This window comes from Mirounga leonina, unplaced genomic scaffold, assembly GCF_011800145.1.
Source record: "Mirounga leonina isolate KUSES-001 unplaced genomic scaffold, KU_Mleo_1.0 Mir_125, whole genome shotgun sequence".
NCBI lineage: Eukaryota > Metazoa > Chordata > Mammalia > Carnivora > Phocidae > Mirounga > Mirounga leonina.
In genome coordinates, this window is record NW_023270305.1 from 40,131,530 (window position 1) to 40,151,852 (window position 20,323).

General features: G+C 46.9%; 1 long non-coding RNA gene across 1 annotated transcript; it reads right to left on the minus strand.

The window, feature by feature from the left end:
• Positions 1–628: 628 nt before the first annotated feature.
• Positions 629–9,354, minus strand: LOC118007436. The gene is made up of 3 exons (XR_004678417.1): positions 9,134–9,354; positions 3,057–3,251; positions 629–677 (listed from the first exon to the last, which is right to left on the minus strand). It is a non-coding gene; the product is annotated as an uncharacterized LOC118007436 (long non-coding RNA).
• Positions 9,355–20,323: the final 10,969 nt, after the last annotated feature.

The following is a 20,323-nucleotide window of genomic DNA, read 5'->3' on the forward strand; positions in this document are numbered from 1 at the left end:
GAACTGATCTCTCCTCCCACAGATGGTGCTAGAAAGGAGTTTAATGCTGGTCAGAGAGACCCAGGGATATCAAGGGGGAAAGTGGAAACGTAGGAACCAGTAGGGGTGACCTGAAAGAAATCTGGAGGTGAGATCCTGTGCCCCGAGGGGCCTTTTATACTCTCCTACGGTAGGAATGGCTCCTCCAAGGGCCTTAGATGCAGCAGACATCACATCTCTGCCTGTCCTCCTTCAATTGTATCTTCAGTCTCCTCCTTGACCTCTTCTTATTCTATATATTACCCCCAGGAGACTGATTTTACTTGCAAGCCCCAAATGTCATGTAAATGCCAATTTCTCCCGACCTTGTGTCTCTAGCCAAGATATCTCTTCTGACCTTGGAATTGAGTATATGAAAAAGATGGCTATTCATATCAATTTAAAAAGGTATAAACTACTCAACAATAAATTGTGTCTATACATATGGGAAAAGGTTGAAATAGATCCTTAACCAATTATGGAAATATGCTCCTGAGGGTTAAAGAAATTAATAGAAAAATTATGAAGTCATAGAAGTAAATATAAAAGGCACATACCTTTTGATGGTTCCAGTTTAAGATGGCGACATAGGAAGATCCTGAATTCACTTCCTCCCAAGGACATACCGAGTCCACAGCTGTGTATAAAAAGAATTTCCTCTGAAAATAATGAAAAGGCTAGTTGAACAATGACTACACATTGGGCAAACGAGAAGAAAATCACCTCAAAGAGGGGAGGGGAGGGGAGGACACAATCTTGCCGTGAACCTTACCCCCAGCGCAGCGACCAGCAACCGGAACTCAAAGTCTGGAGCTTCTCCTTGAGGAGAGAAGGGTTCCAACCCCACATCAGCACCCTAAGTATTAAGACCTGCATCTGAGAGATGAGCCCCCAGACATCTGGCTTTGAAAACCAACAGAGCTTGTGTGCCTGGGAGGCGCAAGATTAGAGATCTGACACTCGGCTCTTAAAGAGCCCGTAGGCTGAGACTCACCGTCCCGGCGCCCAGGGCAGAGGCAATGATAGTGCCCAGACTTTAAGTGAAAGCGGCCCACTGGCTTATATAAAAGTGTCAGTCCGAGTACAGACATTTAATCTAATACACACACCGAAGAGCCTGCTGGAATACTCTCCCGGGCCAGACACTGGGGGGTGCCATCCTCATGCTCTCCCTCTGCCTTGCTCTAGCTGAGTAGGGGTGGCAGAATGGGAGAAGGGGCTCAAAAGGTACAGATTTCCAGCTATATATATATGGTATTTAAGGTATTAAGGTATTATATATAAAAGTTCTTTAAAATCCTCTTATAACAAAAATGAAAAAAGAACTCCTAAATATGAAAAAGAAAAACATACAATTGAATATTGAACTATATGAAACACATTAATAGGCATTCATGGCAGAAAATAACATGAATGACTGTGAAACATGAAAACAATTTTCATCTAGTTAGTAATCAGGGGAATTAAAATGAGAGCAACAGTAAGATTATTTCCTCTCTTGGGTTGCCTGGCTGGCTCAGTGGGTAGAGCATGTGACTCTTGATCTCAGGAAAGTGAATTCAAGCCTACATTGGGCGTGGAGCCTACTTAACAACAACAAAAAAAGATTATTTCCTCTCTGGATTGAAAGAGAGAGAGAGAACATGAGTGAAGACAAGATATTAACCCACATACTGCTAACGGTATACAATTTCAGTCTGAATTGAAAGGAAATTTGGCAGTATCTCAGAACTTAAAGTATACCTATTCTTTGACTCAATAATTCCACTTCTTATGTACTCCCCCCAGAAAGTCACAAATATGCGCAACATACAAGGATGTTTATTGCAGTGCTGCTTGTCAGCAAAGAATTGAAAGAAACCTGATGGCCAAATATAATATGGCACATCAATGGCTAAATATATTATGGTTTGTTCTATCTTAAGATACTATACATAGATTAGAAAAATAATTACATACATATGTGCTCACGTGGACATTCAGTGAGAAGATATAGGTTCAAAAACAAAACTGTATCAATATCTTGTTATATAAAAATAAGCAGAAAAGCAATGCCTTGCCTGATAAAGCAAATTTTTGGTATAGCATGAGAAGTCGTGAAGGAATTAAACCTTTAATTTACATTTTTGAGAATTTTGCTACAAAATACACCCTTAGTATTGTCCTAAGAAAACTGGAATAAAGGAATATACCAGATATTACGTTTTTCCTTTAATGGAAAGGGAAGGGAACAAACCAAGAGAGTGAAGAACAAAATGCAAGCAATTCCGTAGGAAAGGAATCCATCAGCGTGGGTTCCCGCCCTCATCGTTGCTAGCTCAAGAAAAGACCAACCAGCAACTGCAATCCCACTAGTTCCACCAGGGGGCACCACTGGCCAACTCCACACTCAGCAGACGGCCAGCGCGGAAGCCCATTCTTGGGGTTTCTGATGCCCCACACTGATCAGACACACTTCTCTGATAACATACGACATACATGGTGCCTGAAGGTGTAGTCCTAAGCGTCTGCCATTTGCCTCTGTTGGGACTAGAAAGTCTATTCCTATGTTGTTGTGGGGAGATTTCTCCCACTCCCCATCCCCAACACCCTTTAGAAAAATATATTTATTACAATTGCATTCTGCAAATTTTTTTTAAGATTTTATTTATTTATTTGACAGAGAGAGAGAGAGAGCATAAGCAGGGGAGCAGGAAAGGGAGAAGTAGGCTTCCTGCAAAGCACGGGGCTCGATCCCAGGACCCTGGGATCACGACCTGAGCTGAAGGCAGATGCTTAACTGACTGAGCCACCCAGGCGCCCCTTGACTCAATTATTTCTTAAAGAAACTTTAAGTCATAAAGTACCTGCTTAGCATAATGCCACTCAAGTACCAGCCAGAAGCTATTGTCATCCAACTGCTACCAGAGCCCTAACTCTGCAGCCGCTCACCACACCAGAACCAGCTTCCCAGCTGCTGGGGGGCTCCTCCTCTCTGTGGGGAGGAGATACTAGAAAGTCGATGTTACCTCCCCTAGAGAAAACTGGGTATGGCTTACGTGTAGATTTGAGGTTATTTCTAATCCTCCTTTGTGGCAGGGGTTCAATGTCCGTGGAGATTCTTCATGCTCAGAACAGCACAAAGTACACAGTCTCATTGTGTTTCTTAGACATTCAAGTGGAGGTAGTGAGTTGGTGGTTGATATGAGTCTCAGCAACAGTGAGATGATCTGAACTAGAGATAAGGTCCACTTCTGAGGAAATACAAATAAACATAACTATTAGAATCACATTTTGAGATATTTTTTTCTCTCTTGCATATTTCCTTTTTAAATTTTCTGAATTGTACCCCCAACCACCTCGGTCCAAGCAGTTGGGCCAGTTTAAGTTGATTGTCTCAGGGGCGAGAGCGTTATGGAAAACAGCGTGCCAGTCTCTGGCTAACACCCAAGCTCAGCAAGGAGAAGAAGTAAGACGCCGCTGAGGGTAAGTACCACAACGGAGTCTAAAAGCAGAATGAAGAGTTCCCTTGGGTGGGGGGGAGCTAGGAGGAAGTCTGGTGTTGGAGTCTGAAGAGTTAGGAAATTTCCAGGAAGGAATGGCCACAGCCTCCCAGTGGTTCCTGAGGCCTGAGGCCCAGAGGATCAGTGGGTCCTGAAGAGAGGGCTCATGCATGACGTTATCTGGGCAGAGTTCTTGGGTAAGTGGGAGGAGTAAAGCATGATAGGACTCCAGAGAGATCTTATGGGACCTGCAACCAGTGAGCTAGCAGGGATCCCCCCGGGGTGGGGGGTGGAATGGATGGTTAATTCTCTACACCTGCCAAGAGAAGGCCGACCGCAGTGAGGAGGGGCGGGGATGGACCGGAATATATTGGGATTAAATTTCTGCTCTTCCTATGGATCAGCAGCGCTGCTGGTGGTGCGGGGTTCCAAAGAGAAACTGAGTTAAAGCTACAAGAAGCTATATCTCTTTTATATGAATTTGAAGACTGACACTCCTCCCTCACAGGTCTTGTTCTCTTATCAATTCTTCACCGTCATGCTAACTTACCGGGAGACTCTTGGAAACATTTATGCTTATTCCATCATGAGATGGTCACGTGACTCCATTGTTTTCTGAATGAGGTCTGGAAGAATTATAGTTGTGGAAGGAAACAACACACTCAGTTTAAAACTATGAGCAACAGGAGACGTGGGGCATGGGGGTTGACTGCAAGTAAAGAATGTAGAAGCATTCACTGAAAGGATCACACATCCATGCACACATTCTGCTTCAGTACCGTGTAGAGAATCCCCAGGGCACTACAGAAGCCTTTCTCTTGCTTCTCTACCAAGGATTTCATGACCTTCCTTCTAGACTAAATTCAAATCTTACTTGCTTTATGAAACCCTGTCCATCAGCTCTAAGAAAAAAAAAATTAGCTTTTTTCCCTCTTTGCTTCTAGAGCATTCTTTTAAACTTGTGTTATGTTTTTTGTGCTTTATCGTTATTATTTGTTTCTATATTTGTCTTCCTCTGCACAGTATGTATAAGAGAAACACTTTGCGTTGTTTGGATTCGACTCAGTTAGATTCATGATGTTAATTAAAGTGTGCACATTGACTCGTGAGTGGGTTTTGAAAACAGTAGATTGTGAGCAGTATATTTTTAAAATGGAGAAAAGAACAGAAACCATCAAAGTGATCCAGACATTTTAAGGATGAATAATGCCTCATGAAATTTGTTTCTATTATCTATTTGGATGTTTTGAGTCACAATAAAATGTTCTTCTTATTGAGGATAATTTGAAAAAAAATCAAACATTGGAGGCTCAGACATTTTGGGGTAGACCCCAGGAAGAAAGCGATAGCCAGAGATTCTGAATCTTTCAAGCTATGAGGGGATCTACACCACACAGAGAGCAATGGGTCAATTGATACAAGTTCATAGCTTAAGTGAGCAAATAAAATAACTATGGATCATGTTATGGAGGTCAACAAGCTATGTCTGTGAAGACAGTAAATATTTTAGGTTTTGTGGGCTATAAGGTGTCTGTCATAACTACTCAACTCTGCTATGGTAGGGCAAAAAACAGCCACAGGTAATATGTAAATGAATATGACTGGATTCCAATAAAATTTCAATTTCATATATATTCAGGTATCATGAAATATTCTTCTTCTTTTGATTTTTTCAACCGTTTAAGAATGTAAAAGCCATTCTTAGCTAATGGTGATTTAAAAACATACCTTATTAATAGAAAATTTGAGGTCTAATAAGGCCTACACGTCAGGTGATTACCATTAACAAGATAGTTTTTTACGGTTCCCACAGATCCCATGCCATGGGATCACTCTGGAGGAATGGGGGAAATTGCAGGCAAAAAGCCTTTACTGTGGTTTCTGTGGGAAGGAATGAGTAAGTCAAGGTAAGCAGGCTTAGGATTGGCTAGTTTGAATAATTTCAGCAGGCTCGAGGGTGTAGGGTCTGTCCTTGGTTATCTAGTACCCGGCCCTGGGGTGATGAGGGCAGGTGAATTGTGGCCTGGAGTGTGAGAGCCCAGTAAAGGGGGTGTTTGGGGTTGTAGGCTCTGGACTGGTTGGTTTATATTTGAAAAGTGCGCTCATTTGTTTACTGTCTCTAAGAATTGGTTAACTCAGGGAAGGTCAGGCCCCAGGTGTCAGAGCATCAGAATACAGCAAATAAAAGACATGGTTACTACATATGGACCATATAAAAACAGGGAGAAGGCCAGATTTGGCCCAGAGGCTGTGGATTGCCATCCCATGGACTAAGAGCCCAAAGATAATGTTGAATGTCAAACATGCAGGTGTTGTGAAAAATAAATACTTCATGATAAATTAATAAATGTAGTACATCATGAAGCTTCTTGATTCTTGCCAGTGAACATGAAACAAAGAAATTATAATTTATGGTAAGAAACACCTGCATCCATTCAAACTTAAGGAAGACCTTATCCTATTTGGCCTATGTATTCCATTCATTCTGCTCCCGTAGTCCCCAGAACGTGAATATTCCTTGACCTGCTCTTTCTATCTTTACTGAGAAGAGCAATAGGCAGAGAATGGAATTTGGACTTCTCAAAGTAGTTGTCAACACGGTTTTATCTGCACAAGTCCTCTAGTAAAATATTAGTGAGATCTCTGTCATCTCATCATTCTACCCAGACTGAATTAAAGTTTTTGGAGTTCATAATCTAATTTTACCATCATGAATTCCTTGAGGGCAAGGATGCTGTTTTCATCCCCATTACTGTCTTGCTCAAGTCCTTTTGCGGGCTGCTCAAAACAGTTGGGAGAAAATCCCAAGGCCAACCTGTGGGCGCCGCCTTCCCAGATTGGGTGCCTGCCCTAGCCTCTTGCTGCAGATGCGTCTCTTGGCAGGTCCCCCTTGTCAGTAGCCAGGGGGGTGGGGGCGCTAGAGCCCAAAGGTGTCCAGCCTTTTATGTGCTCTTCCTTTCATCTACAGTTGCTCCCACCCCTTTCCCTGGCTCATTCTCTGTTCTGGAAGTCTTACCCTTCTCATCTCCATCGGGTGCCCTGTAAGTCCAAAGGCCTGAGACTGAGAAATCACAGCTGCCTCTTCCCTTCCTTCACGTGGTTGTTCCCACCTGTCTGTCCAATCATCACTCCTCTCACCTTTTGCCGTTGGTCTCTCCTGTTAGGCCTCGGGTCCTTAAGGGCAGAGGGCCTGGTACCCAGGAGCTATGCCATAAACATTCACTGGGTGGATGGATGAAGGAAGGAGCAAAAGTGAATACATGGCAGCTTGAGGAAGAGGGAGTTCTGAGTGCAGGGTTAGGAGTGACCACGGTGTTCCATGTATGGGCCCCGAAGACTCCTAGTGGCTTTGTAAACCTTCATTCATATTTGATAGCATTTGGGAGTGGCAGGAGCTCTGCTGGAAAAGAGTCTCATGCAGAGACTCTGCGCGGGGATTCTCAGCATGCCCAGGGAGAGAGGGAATTAGAGGGGACTTTAGGGCCTTTAAAGGATGATCATAAGCGTGTAAATGGGGGAGGCTGGGAGCCCTCAGTGATGCCCCTGCAGGAGTGGAGAGGGGAGACACGGAATCTTTAGTTAGTGGAGTCTGGCTAGGTTTTTACTACACATTGTGGACATTTTCCTCAACAATAACCTTTTGCCCTATTTACGTCACCACCACCCATACATCAACTGATGGCTTTACCCGTATATGTAATTGCTCTATTATCCTACTGGGAATTGTGAATAAATGAGAGTATTTACACTGGTTGGTGGATCTAGGATTCCCCCTTCTCTCCTTTATTTTCAGTATATTCTATAATATTATGTGTTCATTTCGTAACGGAATAAGAAACGAAGGCCCAGTCCGTACCCGGCTCTTCTCCCCATCACGTGCTCTTTGCGTAGTGTTACTGCATTGCTGTAAGGTAATGTCCAGCATGTGGGCTCTGGAGCCGCAGTGCTAGGGTTTATATGCTGTGCTCTGTGACTTTGGCCACCTCACTTAACCTCTCTGGCCCTCAGTTTCCTCCTATGGCAAGAGCACCCATCTCCCATAACTGTTATGAAGATTCAGTGAGCAAATATATGTACAATATTCAGAATGGTGCCTGCAACACAGTAAGGCCAAAGTCAGTGTTAACTGTCACTACTACTTATATATGACGTTAATACTTAAAAAGAAAAATAGTGAGCCTAACAACCCGAAATGGTTATAAAAACCTGTTTACAGGGGAGCCTGGGTGGTTCAGTCGGTTGAGCGTGTGACTCTTGATTTTAGCTCAGGTCATGATCTCAAGGCTGTGGGATCATCGAGCCCCAAGTTGGGCTCCATGCTCAGCGGGGAGTCTGCTTGTCCCTCTTCCTCTGCAACCCCCCATTCTGTCTCTCTCTCTCTCAAATGAATAAATAAAATCTTTTTTAAAAAGTCTGTTACAGTGTTATGTTGACTTATGACACAGGTTAGAAGACTTTCCATTCAAGATAACAAAAATTATATAGTTGCGTTGCTCTAAAACCCTAGGCTAGCTATGGGAAGAACCCAGTTCTACCACCCATGTCCTTCCCGGCTCTGGAAGGCTGAATTTGGCTCTGTTTAGGCTGCCCTCTGGTGGAGACCTTGCAGGAGGGCTGAAGGCTAAAGGACCACTATATTCTCACTTAACACAACAAAACAAAAACACATGCACACAATTCCCTTCCACTGCTTGGACAAAGTGATTTTCTAATGGAACTCTCTGTCTCATTAGCCAACAGCCTAGAGCATGGGCTGGAAGCAGATGTGCTGTGGTGTGGACTCTGAGTTCTGGTTGTTGAATATGCTCTCCTTGTGAGGTCTACTGATCTCTACCATGCTCTTCAGTGTACAAAGCATTGGTTCAATCCTTACAGCAGCTCTTAGGATGGGCACATTGATCCCCATTTTAACGATGAGGACACTGAGATTTATAGAAAAGCAATGACGTGCCCAACATCACACATCAGTGTATTGGGTCATCCGTTATTCAATATGCCAAGTAGACCCAGGGACCAGGAGCTGAATAATCCCCTCACATGGGCTCTGAGCATGTCATTATGTATAGTGGTGGCTGGGGTGTAGGGGGTGGCCCAGGGGACTGGGGGAATGCTCAGAAATGGTATTTATACAGAGTTGGGCAGGAAGAGTCCCCAGAAGTGGAGCAATTGAGCTCAGTCTTGAAATAGGAGGGGCACCTTCCCAGGTGACAAAAGCTGGGGAATGTAGGCCTCCCGACCTTGTAAAATCTCCCTCGTAATATTATACTTTGTAATATATGTATGACCCAGCATAAAACTAACTCTAATATATATTAGATCTTTTTGCTTTGATCATTAAGTTTAAATTTTTAAAGTTGTTTTGTGTTTTTTTTTGTCAGACAGAGAGACAGAGAGCAAAAGCAGGGGGAGCAACAGAGGGAGAGGGAGAAGCGGACTCCCTGCTGAGCAGGGAGCCCAATGAGGGACAGGATCCCAGGCCCCTGGGATCATGACCTGAGCCGAAGGCAGATGCTTAACCGACTGAGCCACCCAGGCATCCTAAGTTTAAATTTTTAAAATCATCACTCTTCCACAAGCAATTTGAGTTCATTATTAAAGATTCTGAACATTACAGAAACAAAAATAATAAATACCTTGGTTGACAGATTTCAGATCCTTTTTTTCTGCATAAAGAACAGCGTATGTATCAACCTAACAAGACGTCAGGAACACTCTCCTGGGTCAACGAACATGGATGTTCCACACAGTTTGAATGTTTGCAGAGTGTTAAACCCTGTGGTTGCACTACCACATATTTGGTCGATACCCTGCTGGTGGACACCGGGCCCATTTACTGAACAACTCTGAAACTAAGCCAAGCTGAGCTGGAGAATGGGGCCAAGATACAAGCAGCTGGGGACAAACCAGGTAAAAATTACTCAGCGACCCACCCTTGCCTTTCTTGTAAGTTATTTGCCTTAGATGGAGCTGCAATTCTGAAAGCTAGTCTGGGTGTTTTGCAAGAAGAACAAATAAGCAGAAGTACCCTTTGGAGCCTTAAAAGTCGACGTGGGTTGTGTGCAGTAAAGTCTCAGAGCCTGGCTGAAATGGCCTCTGGGTGCAGGTGGACGTGGGGAAGCAGCAGACTTTCCATCTTCCGGAGGATGCGTTCGTTATGGGCGGAGATTCTGAAATGCAATACAACCCTGTAAAAAAACAAACAAACAAAACAAAACAAAACAAAAACCACATATAGAAGATTCCCTTGTCACCTTATCTTGTTTTGAAAATGAAATTTGTGTCCACAAAAGTGAGGTGTGCTTCTCTCCTAATGAGACCTTACAAGATTCTCTGAGTTCCAACACAGACAGGAGTATTTGAAATACTCCCAATGGTGTGTCCTTGAACTCAACACACCTTGGCTACTTCTTCCCTCTCTTCTCCTTCTCTTCACCCTCTCCTAGTTTTTCGCATACCAACTTCATGCCAGGTGTTGCAGGCACTGGGGTTACATACCGGCAATGTGCAGAGCTGACCTGTGGGGACCTTATTCACAGCCCCTGGCGCAGTCGACAAATCTACAAATGCACACGTGAGGGCAACGTGTGTAGGTCCGAGGGAAGCACGTACAATTCTATCTACGGAGGTCAAAGAGGTGCCCAGAGCAGCTGACGTTTGGGCTGCATCTTGCCAGGAAACAAGGGGGAAATGCTTGTGCAAAGGCGCCAAGGGTGAAATCATTAGTCCTACGTGTGCAGAGAGAAGTACAAGGCACCCGGAGTGCTGGGAGCCTGTCGGAGGCTGGAGAGGGACCAGGGCTTTCTGTGGCATGGAGGCAGACAGGTTTTCTGCCACACACGATGAGGAGGCACCAAAGGGCTCTTAGTGAAGAAATTACAATATGTGATCGGTCATGATCTTTCTTGGTTCCTTGCCTTCAAGCATCCTCCACTCTGAAATGGCCTTCCCAACCCCATCTTCCTTTTATCTGGCTAACTCTGATCATCCTACACGTTTCAGCTCAAATGTCCCTTCCTCCGAGAGTCTTTACCAGAGACATCCCTTCTAGTTCTGACAATGCTACTCAGTCTCCACATCATGACCTGTCATGATGGGCCTCTGTCACCTGTGAAATGAGGATCACAACATGGTCTCACTTCTAGGCAGGGGCAGGATGTAAGGAGGGAGGGGACAGAGACTGCAGAGGATGGTCACTGCTGATTAATCTGTCCCTGGAACAGCAGCAGGGAGGTGACTGTGGAGCCAGGTCAGGGTCCTGAGAAGACTGGATGCTGGATGGGGGTGTGGGTGGGGCACTCGTGGGCAGAGGAGGGATGGGAGTTGTCAGGGGAGGAGTTAGTACCTTGCAGATGGGGGGTTTGGGGATGGTGGTGGGGCAGAGAGAGCTGAGAACAGCTGTGACAGGGAGAAGTGGGAAAGTTCAGGCCCAGAACTGCCACTTGCGCCTCCTCCCCTGAAGAGCGTTACTGGGCTTGGGGCAACCCCCGGAGGGGGGTGTCCCCCCGGAGCTGGGCAGAGCCTCATGGGCAGGCCATCAGCATGGTGTCCTCAGTGAAGAGAGGGAGAGAGAGCGGGAGAGCGAGAGAGCCTCAAGGATCTCTGAACTCAAGGGCACCCAGGCTGCAGTGATGCCCAGTCACAGGACTACTTCCTGTTCCCACTAAGTGTCCCAGTGGAGGCACTAGACTCTGACAGGACTGGGGGGCTCTAGAGGGTAGAGGTTCTAGCTCCCCAGCAGGGCGTGGTGCAGAGAGAGTGCCCGGTAAAGATTTGTTTCATATCTTGTAACCTCTATGTTGAACAAACCCAAGTGGGACATCATCAGAATATGTTTTTATTTTTGTTTTTCCATCCTTTTAAAACGTGCCTAGGACCCTTGACTTTTCTGTTCTCACTCAGGTAGTAATTGTCTTGCAGTCACTTGGGTTGTGAATAGTCTCACTCAAATAATTAGAAAGGCTAGTTTGTGTAACCATCATCATCATCATCATCATCATCATCATCATCAGACTGGAATTTAGCATTCAGTCTTGTCCCCTCCTCCTAGCTGTAGAGGATGGTTGGTGAAAACCTGCTGTGTGAGTGGCCAGTGGTCAGCTTCTCACCTTCTCAGCTCCTGTCCCCACTACTTGCTAGTGAAGGCTGGCAATCGGAGGGGGGCGAGATAATTAGGGGTCAAGACAGGGTTTCCTGTGGTGGGACTATGGCTGGGGGGAGCCTCGCCGGGAGCCAGCTTTCTGAAGCTAAGGCTCTCACTTGTCCTGCCTTCATGGACTCTTCAGAGACCCCCTGTGGCCACAGCCCCTGTGACATGGGCGGTGTGTTCTGTCTCTTTGGATGTCATTCCCTTGAGCCTCTGGTCCGCTGGTGGCCCACTGTGCACGGCATCTCACTGTTGGGGTCCCCTCGGCCTTCCAGGCTCTGCTCTCCGGCAGAGCTTAAAACCCTGCTGGCCAGGCTCTTCGGGGCCTGGGAAACACTGGCAGGTCCTCACGGACGAGTCCTGGGAAAGCAGCCCCGTCCTGTGCAGGCTCTCCTTCCCATCCTGCTGCCCAGGCTGCCTCAGCTCTCAGAGCCCTTCTTGCACCCCCAGTCTGTGGGAACACAGCAGGGATGGCCCGCTGCAGCCATGGAGGGCCCCTGGTCAGGCTTGAGGGGAGAAAACCACCCACCCCCAACACTCCTTGAAAATGACGTGGGCTCTTGGCCACAGCGCCCTGCAAAGAAATCTCTTCACAGATCCTCCCCTCCTCTTCTGACATGCACAGACCCTTCTGTCTTCTCAATTAGGGGACAGGGCTCAGGGATCACAGAACCTGCTGGAGGAGGTTTCCTCTGGGAATTCTAGATATGGGGAGCTGGCTCACACCCAACTCCGTGGGGCCCGGTGAGAGGAGACCCATCTGCCAGGTCTGCTACATTAGGCTGAAAACGCGGGCAGGTGGAACGTCAAGTTCAGCCACTCTGAGTTCACTGCTCCTTTGCTCTGGCCCTCCTCCCCCACTAAACGTCTGCTCTGAGAGTCGGAAACCTGCAACCACGGGGGGACTGGACAGCCCTAACATCTAAGCAGTCTTTATTGCATTCAATTTGGATCGCCTTTAAGTCATCAATTTTTAGGTGAGGCTATTGGCTGGGACTAAATTCAGCAGAGGATGGAAGTGGCTAAGATTGCTCCACAAACTTGCTGTGTAAATGTGGGCCTAATGGCAAGTAACCTGCACCTACTTAGCAGAAAATCAGCGTCTCCTTGAGGTTCGCCCGTCTCACCTGTCTCCGCTGGTTGGAGAAGGTCCTGGTGGGCGCGGGACAGCCCTGGGATCCGCCGCAGCCGCTGCCCAGCGCTGCCACACGGTGGCGCCGTCGAGGGACTCTCGGCCTCCACAAAGCGGCTTTTGTCCGCGTCCCCGCGCCGCCGCTCAGCTTCTCCCCGGGGTCGGGGCGGGGGGAGTGACCCCATTCCCTCAACCGCAACCTCAGCCAGGGGTGACCCCCGCTCGAGCTCACGAGGTTGCAGCTCAGCTGAGTTCTGCCTCCAGTGTTTTTTCACAGCCGCCGTCCAGGTGCCCGCTGGGCCCAGGAACCCCAGGGCCGCACAAGCTGCCGAATCCTAGCGAGCCTTTGTTTTCCACTCCCAACACAAAGGGCGCTGTTATCACCTCCCCGTCTGGACAGGGGGCTCCTGGCATCCATCTAGACTTCTGAGAAAAAGACCGTCGGTGACTCCTTAAGGGAGTCCAGCATGCCCTAGCTCTCTCTGCCCCTTCCCTCCACCTCTGCTTAACAGCCCATGAAGGCCAAGTGGGTTTTCTTTCTGAGTCTACAGGCCAAGAAGAAGTTGGCACTTTTCTCAGGAAAGCAAAGGACTACAAGTGTATCTTTTAATCTTTCCCAGGCACCCCTCTTGTAAGTCACTCTGCCTTAAAGTAAAACTGTGTCTAACATGCTTTAAGATCTAGAATGGTCAGCAGCCCTGACCTTCAGAGCAGACCTCTGGGAGCACATGTGAAAATGGTGCAGCAGTCCAACCTTTCGCCCTCAAGGAAGTGACTTTAGATTCCAAGGGCTTGCTCATGCATGGCAATTCGTTTTTAAAGCTTCCAAGAGCAAAGGGTAGACTCTGTGGAGCTGCAGAGTGGGGAATCCAGTGTTTTCGTGGCAGAGATCGAAGTCATGGAGTGCTGGATGTCACACCGGTGACTAAGCCGCCTCTTAACTGAGTAGGAGCCAGGCACTGAGGGAAGCACGGTGGGATGGTACATCCCACAATCCAGGATAACCCCGGCTGCCATCTTTGAACATGGGGATAACTCAAAGCATCTGTGGGGGGTGAGGTACTCTGCATATGTTATTTCTTATCCTCACGACCAGTCTCTTTGGTTGGTATTTATCTCCCCGCCCCCCTTTACAGATGAGGAAAGAATGGCTCAGAGAAGTTAAGTAACCAATCCAGTGTCACACAGCTAGTTATTAGTGGAGTTGGGATTCAAACCCAGATCTCAGGACTCTACAACTCATTCTCATCCCCTCACACTACGCTGCCTCTCGAGAATGGTGTCTACCTTGGAAGAGGATGGCAAGGAGAAGATAGCTGGGAATGGATCTTGCCATGTTTCACGGTTCCTTGCGAAATTCCAAGTTTAGACAAATGATAGCTTGGCCATAAAAATCATTCTGACTTACAGACCCTGGCAGAAAGAGTGGGTGGGAACAAAGGGCACAGAATGAACATGACCACTTCTTTTTCTTGGTGGCATGTGGGCTTCTTGTTAATGTGTATCCTCTTTCACATCTCTGTGTCTTTGCCCCCACTGCTCCTCTGCTTGGAGTTACTTCCGCCCTCTCCCTTGCTCCACCTGGGGAGTCTGTCTCCTCTGCAGAAGAGGGCTTTCTTTCCCCATGGCTCCCCTAACACCCAGGTGGAGTTAAGCACTCCCTCATCTGTGTTCCCATTGTTCTCGCCCAGGCCCCAGGGCAGCAGACACTATTCAAGGCATTATTCATTGTTTGTGTAGGCCTAGGGCTGCCATGGTGGGAGGGGAATTCTCTTTTACTCAAGACAAAAGCAGATACTGGGAATGAGCCCCAACCATTGGAAGAACATGGAGTTCTGAAGGGATCTCCTTCAAAAGAGGGCCATGGTCAAGGGGGGGAAGCTGGGCCAGGAGCCAGCACCTAGAGAGGGTGGTGGGAGTGAGCACAAGTCAGGTCCCAAGATGCTCGTGGTGCGCTGTCTGCACACAGAATGCCAGTCCTCGGTAAGTGGTTGACCAATGGGGGAGGAAAGGCTGAAGTGATGAGCAGCCTTTCTCGGCCAAACCTGAGGCTGTGTTGGTCATGGGCAGTGACCGCAGTCTGGCAGTCTGGGCAGCCCACATGCTCCTGGAACTTCCCCTGGTATTTCCCAACTGGCTTCCCCACCGGTGTGACCAAAGACCTGGACTGCTTGACTTGGCAAACTACACCGACCATCCCAGCCGGCTGTATTCTGAGCCCTGCTTTCCCCTGTTTCCAGCCCTACACGGAGGACTCAACCCCCTCCATTTGGGGGCCAGCCCCTACTCCTGGCTATGAATCTAAATGTGCCCCACACCCCCTTGTTTTTCTAACTGGGTGTGGGGAATTTCCTTGGTTAAGCCTCCAGGTCTTCCTTCCTTCTGGATTTAATGAGCTCATTTATTTTTCTTTTTCACTTAGCAGGTTTTAGGGCTGGTTAATGAGTGGTGGGGTTCTCTTTAAGAGCCAAGTTGGGCCAAGCTCAGGGCACTTTTCTTGCCATTTCCAGTTCTCAAGTCCCCAGTGTCTCTTACAGTCTCTCCCCGGCTCTGGCAGCCACTCTCCTCAGTGCAGTTCCCATCTGTGGAAATTTCTGGAATACAATGACACGTCGGCCTCAGGGTTTTATTTTGTTTTGTTTCTTCACATACTTCCCTGGGACAGTTGTTTCAAGACGGTCTGTGCTTTCTAAAAAGAAGAAGCTGTTGAAGTGCCAGGGAAAGAGATCCATTTTTAAATGCAGGGTTTCCTCTTTAGGTTTTGTCTGAAGCTTTTGGTAGATTTTGGGGTGGGGGTTGGCTGTGAATTCCAGGGAGACTTGCCAGAGGCTATTTAAACCTCCTTTGTGTGAAGTGTTGTACAGAGCTGCCAGGAGGGGAGGGAGCACTAATAGAAGGGAACTTGGAAGCCTTGCTGTGGTGGCTGGCACTTGGGAGACTTTCAGCCCAGAGAGAATGAGAAAGAATGCAGGGTCCATGTGGCAAGGACAGGGATCCACAGGGACTCAATGGCTTACTCGGTTCCCAGAAGCAACTTGAGGTAGTGACTTCACAGCTGCTTTGGTGAATCATGTACCACAGAAAGTTTAGCCCAAGGAATCCCCTTGCCTGTTTGTCCATTCATTTGTACACCCATCCATCTATCCATCCATCCAATAAACAAAGATTAAGTACTTGATGTGAGGCAGACACTGGGTTAGGCCCTGGGGGGGCAGGAGGAATGTTTGGACCCAGTCCTATCCCACAGGTCATCTCCACACATTTCTGAGAGTGAGGATCCTGTGCAGGAGAGTAAGACAGACAGTGGGAAGGCACCAGAGGGTAAGTCCCAGAAACCCCCGCATGCTGTGCTTAGGTAGTTTGCAGAGCTGTTGTCAACTTCTCTTTTCCTGCTGAACTCCTGAAGCTTAGGTACCACATTGCCCTCCTGAGCTCCACTCCCGCCTGTGGAGTCACAGCCCTCAGCCTGCCTCTGCGAAGGGTCTAGGCTGAGGGTGGCAATGGGCGGTCTGAGGTGCTTCCATCCCAGGTGAGAGCAAGGCTCCTGGGGCCAGGGTCACTGTGGCCCCAAACACATTTTTGAAGCTTGTTGTGATGTGCCCCTAGCAAAGATCAGAGAGAGGGGAGGCAGGCTGCCCTCAGCTGTGTCAGCCGGGGTATTAGTTTGCTAGGGCTGCTATAACAAAGCCCCACAGAATGGGTAGCCTGAGGAATAGAAGTTTATTGTCTCACAGTTCTGGAGGCCAGCAATCCAAGATCAAGGTGTCAGCAGGGTTGATTCCTTCTGAGGGCTGTGAGGGAGATTCTGGTCCAAGCCTCTCTCCTTGCTTCTGGTGGCTTGCTGGCAGTCTCTGGCATGCCCTTGGCTTTGAGCAAGACCACCCCAGTCTCTGCCTTCATCTTCACAAGGTGTTCTCCCTGTGCATGTGCCTCTGTGTCTAAAATTTCCCCTTTTATAAGGATACCAGTCCTGTTGGATGAGGGCCCACTCTGATGACTTAGCTAACTACATCTGCAATTACCCTATTTCCAAATAAGGTTACATTCTGAGGTCCTAGGGGTTAGACTTAAAGGTAAGAATTTTCGGGGGACATAATTCCAACCATAACACCATGTTTCTGACTTTATTGCCCTCCTGCTGCCATCAGCAGTGCCTACGAGGAGAGGGCCAGAGTGACTGTACCTCAGAAAGGGCTGGGGGGGCTGCCCCAGGGGGAAATCAAAGGGTGGTCTGGAAGCAGGGACACATCTGCTGGAAGGAGAGTGTTTGTGCTGGAAAGCCGCCTGGCCCAGGGAAGTCTCATGGGCGCCTGCTGGACCGGCAGCTAGCAATGCAGGGATTTGGTCCTCTGTGCCTTTGTGTCTAGAACGGGCAGGAACCCAGATGGAAGGAAAGCCCCCAGCAGGCAGCCCTTTTGCCTGGGACAGAGTTGCCAGAGGAGAGCAGGGGCAGGCTGCCCCTAGGTTCTGGGTGAAGTGACCCCTGGAACCTGAGGGAGAGGGGAGAAAAGCAAGCAAGGTCCAGAGTTCTGAGGTACGTGGGCAAAACTGGCATGTGGGGATGCTCTCAAGGGTGCCCGCGGTGACTGACTGGGCCTTCCTTCGTGCGAACATCCAGGATTTGCCGAGACTCTCGTAACCACATCCTCTTTGAAACACAGAGGAATTGGGTGCCTGGGTGGCTCAGTCGGTTAAGCGACTGCCTTCGGCTCAGGTCATGATCCCGGAGTCCTGGGATCGAGTCCCGCATCGGGCTCCCTGTTCAGCGGGGAGCCTGCTTCTCCCTCTGACCCTATCCCCTCTCATGCTGTTTCTCTCTCTCTCTCTCTCAAATAAATAAATAAATAAATAAATAAATAAATAAAACCTTAAAATAAATAAATAAATAAAAGATTTTTAAAAAAAGAGAAAGAAACACAGAGGAATTTAGTTAAAAAGCATAAATATAGAGTGTCATTTAATAGGGCACTTGTGGACTTTGACAGATAATTCTGAAAAAGAAAATTGGGAACACTTACCTCACCAAATATTGAAATTTAAGATAAAGTGATTGTCATCAAAAGGATGTATTTTGGCACATGAATAAATGGAATAATGGAAGAGGCTAGATGTCAGGAATGGACATAGTATGTTGACATACTTAAAATCTGATAAAGGTGACATTTCAATTCAATGGGAAAATTATGACTGATTCAAGAAATGGTGTTGACCTAATTGGCTCTCCATCTGGGAGAAAAAAGCAAGGCAGACACCACCTCCTACCTATTGCTCCTATATGCAGCAGTGACTCTCAGATGGGTTTGGTTTAAAGATCTAACTGTCAGTAAACAAATAAACACATAATGTATTTGAGGAAAATTTAGTGGAAAATTCACTTTCCAAATTTCCAAATTTGTGTAACTTTGGAGTAGAAGGGATTTTTTTTTTAAAAAAAGATTTTATTTATTTATTTGACAGAGAGAGACACAGCGAGAGAGGGAACACAAGCAGGGGGAGTGGGAGAGGGAGAAGCAGGCTTCCCACCGAGCAGGGAGCCCGAGGTGGGGCTCGATCCCAGGACCCCGAGATCATGACCCGAGCCAAAGGCAGACGCTTAACGACTGAGCCACCTAGGCGCCCCTAGAAGGGATATTTTTAATAATTGCGGAAATCCACAAAACTGAAGGGGGGAAAAAGAAGGACACGTGCCCACATATTTTTTTCAAATTTTAAGAAAAAAGAACCATAAGGAAGGTCAGATGGCAAACTGTAGATCCAGCTAAATGTAGGTAGCATATATGAAAAGACATTATCCTTATTTTACCCAAGGCTCATATAAACTGGTAATAAAATGGCAAAAGGCAATAGGAACATAGGGAAAAACATGAACAGGCAATTCACAGAAGAGAAAAGAAAGATTTAAGTGGAGTTGAAAAAGGATTGGTCAGAGAAAGCCAAATGTGATGATTTATTGATTAGATTGGCAAAAATTAAAAAACACCAATAACATCTTGTGCCTGAGAGAATGTAGGAGGATGAACACTTTTACACCTTGCTGATAGGAGTATGAGCTGCTGAAACCTCCAGGAAAAATAATCTGGCAATGCTTATTAAAGTTCAAAATGCCACCACCGTTGACTCAACAACCCCATTTTGGGCAGTTGTTCCAGTAGATATAAAAACACTGGTACCCAAGAATAGATGGACATGGATGTTTACAGGCCACTCTGTGCGGCAAAATATCGGGCAATACATAGTCATCCATCAATGATAAAGTAACAGAATAAACATGGTGTCTGCATGCTGTGGGATAGTATGTAGCTATTACAAAGAGTTAGATTTGTCAACATATTCATGTGGAGAGATGCTAATACATTAAGAGCAAAAGCAAGTTGTGGAAAGTGTGTATAGTATGATCCCTTTTTGTAAAAAAAAAAAATTGACTAAAAGCACATAAAACTTAACACCCACGCCTGTTGTGTGTTGCATGTGTTTATTCCAGTGTCAAGAAGCATGTCTTCACGGGGCGCCTGGGTGGCTCAGCCGTTAAGATCTGCCTTTGGCTCAGGTCATGGTCCCGGGGTCTTGGGATCGAGCCCCGCATCGGGCTCCCTGCTCTGCGGGAAGCCTGCTTCTCCCTCTCCCACTCCCCCTGCTTGTGTTCCCTTTCTCGCTGTGTCTCTCTCTGTCAAATAAATAAAATCTTAAAAAAAAAAAAAAGTGTCCTTGATGATCAAGAAAAGGAGACATTTAAAAAAAAAAAAAAAAAGAAGAAGAAGCATGTCTTCACAGCATGTGCTACCTCCAGGCATGAGATGGGGTGATTTTTAACTTCTTGTTTCTGTATCTTTGGCATGTATGCTTATTACAAGAATCACGTTTTTGCTTTTTTAATTAAAAGCAATTGGATAAATGCAATTTTAAAGAGGGGGAAGAGACAAAGTGTTCAAAACACTTCTATGATTCATTGGGCCCTCAGGATGAAGTCCGATCTCTTTAATGGACTTACGAGGCCCCTGGGATCTGGTGTCCACAGGCAGCACCATCCTCTTTTCCTTTTGTTCTGCCTTTCCCCCTCTGTTTTCCAGCTGTGCAGACCCAGAAACATTCTGGACAGCACTCTGCTCTCACTACACACCTTGAGCCTCCTTCCATGGGCTCGGCAAAGTACCCACCTACCGCCTCCCTTAGCTCCTTGTACCTCTGTCCCTGGTGGTGTTGTGGGCTTCCCCCTTAATCGCCTGTTCACTTAGTTTTATCCCCAGTGGACGATAATTCGCAAGAGGGCAGGAGTAGCGTTTGTCATGGTGTCCCTAGTGCCTCATCTAGCTCATTGTAGGTACAAAATACAAGAAATGTTTGTTGAACGAATAAAGGAAAGAAGGATGAAACGAATGAACAGACACCAGGCATTAGAAATACAAAGGAAAAAACATAGTCTATGCCCTCAAGATTGTATGGTGCAGAGACAGGCATGTGAACAGCCCAGTTATAATATAAGAAGATAGTTATCGTTAAAGACTGAGGGAACATAAGCTACCCAAAATTGCCCGGGAAAAGTCTGGAAGC